This window comes from Pleurodeles waltl, chromosome 11 (genome assembly GCF_031143425.1).
Source record: "Pleurodeles waltl isolate 20211129_DDA chromosome 11, aPleWal1.hap1.20221129, whole genome shotgun sequence".
NCBI lineage: Eukaryota > Metazoa > Chordata > Amphibia > Caudata > Salamandridae > Pleurodeles > Pleurodeles waltl.
In genome coordinates this window covers 962,301,405-962,307,404 of record NC_090450.1, presented here as the reverse complement: position 1 = coordinate 962,307,404, position 6,000 = coordinate 962,301,405, and positions in this window count along the sequence as shown.

Sequence of the window (6,000 nt, the reverse complement as noted above, 5' to 3'; positions counted from 1 at the left end):
ATATAAATGCCAATGTGGAAAATAGGAAGGGGAGAAACGGGGGGAAGGCTAAATAATGACACCAGACTTCTCTAATGAAAGTGTCACCTAAAGGAAACAGCACATGAAACAATGAACAGAAGAGGCCTGATGACATGGCTGTGACACCAGTAAAGATTAATTTAGTAAGATGTTTTAAGGTTTTTATAGTTTGAGTTTAACACTTTCAACCTCAAGGTAATAATATAGTCTTAAAGCGTGCTGTAGCATGTTATAAGGCCATTAGACGCCCTGCTCCAGCATTAAAAGGCCGTGCCACAGACGAAGACCTTCAACAAGGGAGGGGAACTTTATAGCCGGTATAGCCCAGGGACGGAGGGCTATAAGGTTATTAGAACATTCAGCCACTAGAGGGATTAAAATACCCTTGGGCTCCATAAGGCATTTGCGCACAGCAACAGCTGCGACCAACATTGGAATGTTGGAACTCAGGGCTTCTACTGGCCTTTAGAAGCCTTATGCACTCCGTTGTCTTCAATGGAGCTCCCAACATTCCAATGTTCTAATATAGCCTTAGAACCCGCCGTATTAAAGGCCCGCTCCCGCGTTAAATGCCCGAGCCGAAGGCAAGGGCATTTAACAAGGGAAAGGGCCTTTAATAGCCGGTAAAGCCCGCTACGGCGAGTTCTAAGGCTATTAGAACATTCTACCACTCAGTGCAGAATGTTCTATGAAATAAAACAAATTGCTCACGGAGCCCGAGGGGATAAAATCCCCTCGGGCTCCGTGAGGCTTTGTTCACAGCTGTTGCTGTGAACAAAGCGAACATTGGAATGTTGGCGCTGCAGGCTTTTACCGGCCAGCAAAAGCCTGCAGCACTCCATTGTCTTCAATGGACATGCCAACATTCCAATGTTCTAATAAATGGTGCCAACTAATTATTAATATAAACTACAGTCTTGACTTCTAGGGATTGCTTATATAACTTTTTTTGGTTGTTGCAGTAGACAGTGTAAGGTGCACGCCAGGACATGGATCTTGTGCTCACTCCAGCTATACCTCGTTGATGTGCCTTAAGTAGGTCAGGCTCAGTCTTGCTTATGGGTGGAGGGAACCAGCCCTGAAGGACTGTGCTGGAATATTCCAATTGGAGTGGTACTAGTGGCACAGTGGGTAAAATAAAATAGACTTTGGGGCAGCCCGAAGCAATCATCAAAGGCTAAGAATAATACAAGCATTCCTCCTATCATCTCATTTTTTTGTTGTTGAAGATATTTTAAGAGAAAGGGATAGATCCAGATGTTATATCCTATGCTCACTATGCAACAAAACACAATCTTTTCCTCCTCAATGACAAGGCTTGATTAGGTCAAAGCCATTCTTGGGATGCTTGTGATCACCGTTAAGCAGATCTGGCTTCAGAGATCTGGCTGCATTATTCTTTATTCTTTCTATAATGTTTAGTGAGCTTTAAGCATCAATAGACTGGCATCAAGTGAGTCTCATTGACTAAATTGAAGAAACACAACTAGTCTCAGACAGCAGGGATCAGTGTACAAGTTGAACAAAAGCATAACGTTGACATTAAAAGTTGATACAGCAAGTTGTAAAACACTCCGACACTAAGTAGATTCGGTGTAAAAAAGGCACTGAATTTGCCATACAGAAACTAGTGACCTGAGTGGGGAACTGAGTTACTCAGAACCTCCCAAACCCAACCATAAAGTGAAGAATGATACTTCAACAATGTTTTGTACAGACTTAAATCAATGAATAGAAGTCCCCCAAATGTTCTCAGATTTGTGTAACTGATCATTAAGTTTATAAGTCACATGCTCAGAGGATGCTATCTCTGCCAAGGTTTGATTTGATTCCCAGTTTTATAAAGCGCTCAAGTGCGTTAGGGCATCTTGCCGCTCCTACTAATTACAAGAAGATTACAAGAAGGTTGTCGACCATTCCTGTCAATGGAGGCCCAGTTCTCTAGTTGAACTGTTCTTATTGGAATAGGACTAAGGCTGATTTGCATAAGGCTTTTTTCTGCCTAGAGAGGCATAGTGGGTGAAAAATGATAGACTAAAACACAGCCCATTTGATCACTGGTAGCTAAGATCAGGCATTCCTTCCTTCAACCGACTGTTACTGTATTCTTTTTTACTTCATCTATCCTGTCATCCTGATTCTATGTCAGGAGCAGAGGCTTCAGACTGGCCAGCCTTTTGTTTAGCTTTATTTTCCAGCAATCAATAAACAACGTAAATGAAACATTCCAGTAGAATCTACAAGATCCATGAAAATAATGAAACTACAAATACCAACAAAGCTAAAGAAGATGTTTGCCTCTGTGTTCTTGCTGTAATTGAAAAATCTTGTTCACAAATGCTATAAAATGTTTTTTTGGTCATTACACTGCACCACATGTTCATTATTGCACTCATTTTCTATGGCAGACTTGATGACCCAAATATGTCAGATAACTCCACAGACACCACCATGGCAGAACCAGCTCTCACAGCTGCAGCCCTGCCCACTTACACAGTTACACTGCGTGTTACACAATATATTCACTCTTCGCATAGGCAGTGTAGGAAGGTGGCTCTGTATGCACTATTTCAAAGTAAGGAATAGTATGCACAGAGTCCAAGGGTTCCCCTTAGAGGTAAAGATAGTGGCAAAAAGAGATAATACTAATGCTCTATTTTGTGGTAGTGTGGTCGAGCAATAGGCTTATCAAAGGAGTAGTGTTAAGCATTTGTTGTACATGCACACAGGCAATAAATGAGGAACACACACTCAGAGACAATTCCAGGCCAATAGGTTCAGGCATCGCTGTGGGGGCTCAGGGGGGACAACTTTGGTTACTCACAGTCTCGGAGTCGCCGGGGAGTCCTCCCTGAAGTGTTGTTTCTCCACAAGTCGAGCCGGGGGCGTCGGGTGCAGAGTTGCAAGTCTCACGCTTCTGGCGGGAAATGCTGTTGTCTTTAAGTTGCTTCTTTGGAAACAAAGTTGAAGTCTTGGGTGAACAGGGCCGCTGTTCTCGGGAGTTTCTTGGTCCTTTTAGAGCAGGGCAGTCCTCTGGGGATTCAGAGGTCGCTGGTCCTGGGGAAAGCGTCGCTGGAGCAGTTTTCTTCCGAAGGGGGAAGACAGGCCGGTAGGGCTGGGGCCGAAGCAGTTGGTGTCTCCGTCTTCTCTGCAGGGTTTTTCAGCTTAGCAGTCCTCTTCTTCTTAGGTTGCAGGAATCTGAGTTCCTAGGTTCAGGGGAGCCCCTAAATACAGAATTTAGGGGGGTGTTTAGGTCAGGGAGGGCAGTAGCCAATGGCTACTAGCACTGAGGGTGGCTACACCCTCTTTGTGCCTCCTCCCAAGGGGAGGGTGTCACATTCCTATCCCTATTGGGGGGGATCCTCCATCTGCAAGATGGAGGATTCCTAAAAGTCAGAGTCACTTCAGCTCAGGTTGCCTTAGGGGCTGTCCTGACTGGTCAGTGACTCCTCCTTGTTTTTCTCATTATCTCCTCCGGCCTTGCCGCCAAAAGTGGGGCCGTGGCCGGAGGGGGCAGGCAACTCCACTAGCTGGAATGCCCTGTGGTGCTGGAACAAAGGGGGTGAGCCTTTGAGGCTCACCGCCAGGTGTTACAGCTCCTGCCTGGGGGAGGTGATAGCATCTCTACCCAGTGCAGGCTTTGTTACTAGCCACAGAGTGACAAAGGCGCTCTCCCCATGTGTCCAGCAACATGTCTCAAGTGTGGCAGGCTGCTAGAACCAGTCAGCCTACACAGGTAGTCGGATAAGGTTTCAGGGGGCACCTCTAAGGTGCCCTCTGGGGTGTATTTTACAATAAAATGTATACTGGCATCAGTGTGCATTTATTGTGCTGAGAAGTTTGATACCAAACTTCCCAGTTTTCAGTGTAGCCATTATGGTGCTGTGGAGTTCGTGTTTGACAGACTCCCAGACCATATACTCTTATGGCTACCCTGCACTTACAATGTCTAAGGTTTTGCTTAGACACTGTAGGGGCACAGTGCTCATGCACTGGTGCCCTCACCTATGGTATAGTGCACCCTGCCTTGGGGCTGTAAGGCCTGCTAGAGGGATGACTTATCTATACTGCATAGGCAGTGTGAGGTTGGCATGGCACCCTGAGGGGAGTGCCATGTCGACTTACTTGTTTTGTCCTCACCAGCACACACAAGCTGGCAAGCAGTGTGTCTGTGCTGAGTGAGGGGTCCCCAGGGTGGCATAAGTTATGCTGCAGCCCTTAGAGACCTTCCCTGGCATCAGGGCCTTTGGTACCAGGGGTACCAGTTACAAGGGACTTACCTGGATGCCAGGGTGTGCCAATTGTGTAATCAAAAGTACAGGATAGGGAAAGAACACTGGTGCTGGGGCCTGGTTAGCAGGCCTCAGCACACTTTCAATTCAAAACATAGCATCAGCAAAGGCAAAAAGTCAGGGGGTAACCATGCCAAGGAGGCATTTCCTTACACAACCCCCCCCAAACGAAAGAGGATGAGACTAACCTTTCCCAAGAGAGTCTTCGTTTTCTAAGTGGAAGAACCTGGAAAGGCCATCTGCACTGGCATGGGCAGTCCCAGGTCTGTGTTCCACTATGAAGTCCATTCCCTGTAGGGAGATGGACCACCTCAACAGTTTTGGATTTTCACCTTTCACTTGCATCAGCCATCTGAAAGGTCTGTGGTCAGTTTGAACTACAAAGTGAGTACCAAAGAGGTATGGTCTCAGCTTCTTCAGGGACCAAACCACAGCAAAGGCCTCCCTCTCAATGGCACTCCAACGCTGCTCCCTGGGGAGTAACCTCCTGCTAATGAAAGCAACAGGCTGGTCAAGGCCATCATCATTTGTTTGGGACAAAACCGCCCCTATCCCATGTTCAGAGGCATCTGTCTGCACAATGAACTTCTTGGAGTAATCTGGAGCTTTTAGAACTGGTGCTGTGCACATTGCTTGTTTCAGGGTGTCAATGGCCTGTTGGCATTCTACAGTCCAGTTTACCTTCTTGGGCATTTTCTTGGAGGTAAGTTCTGTGAGTGCTGTCACTATGGATCCATATCCCTTCACAAACCTCCTGTAATACCCAGTCAAGCCAAGGAATGCCCTGACTTGAGTCTGGGTTTTTGGAGCTGCCCAGTCCAGAATAGTTTGGATCTTAGGCTGGAGTGGCTGAACTTGGCCTCCACCTACCAGGTGTCCCAAGTAAACCACAGTTCCCTGCCCTATCTGGCATTTGGATGCCTTGATAGAGAGGCCTGCTGATTGCAGAGCCTTCAAAACCTTCTTCAGGTGGACCAGGTGATCCTGCCAGCTGGAGCTAAAGACAGCAATATCATCAAGATAAGCTGTACTAAAGGACTCCAAACCAGCAAGGACTTGATTCACCAACCTTTGGTAGGTGGCAAGGGCATTCTTTAAACCAAAGGGCATAACAGTAAACTGATAATGCCCATCAGGTGTGGAGAATGCTGTCTTTTCTTTTGCTCCTGGTGCCATTTTGATTTGTCAGTACCCTGCTGTTAAATCAAAGGTACCTAAGAATTTGGCAGCACCTAATTTATCAATCCGTTCATCAGCACTTGGAATGGGATGGGCATCTGTCTTGGTGACAGAATTAAGTCCTCTGTAGTCCACACAAAACCTCATCTCTCTCTTTCCATCTTTGGTGTGAGGTTTGGGGACTAAGACCACTGGGCTGGCCCAGGGGCTGTCAGAGTGCTCAATTACTCCCAATTCCAGCATCTTGTGGACTTCCACCTTGATGCTTTCCTTAACTTGATCAGACTGTCTGAATATTTTGTTTTTGACAGGCATGCTGTCTCCTGTGTCCACATCATGGGTACACAGGTGTGTCTGACCAGGGGTTAGGGAAAAGAGCTCAGCAAACTGTTGCAGGACCTTCCTACAATCAGATTGTTGTTGGCCAGAGAGGGTGTCAGAATAGATCACTCCATCAACTGAGCCATCCTTAGGGTTTGATGAGAGGAGATCAGGGAGAGGTTCATCT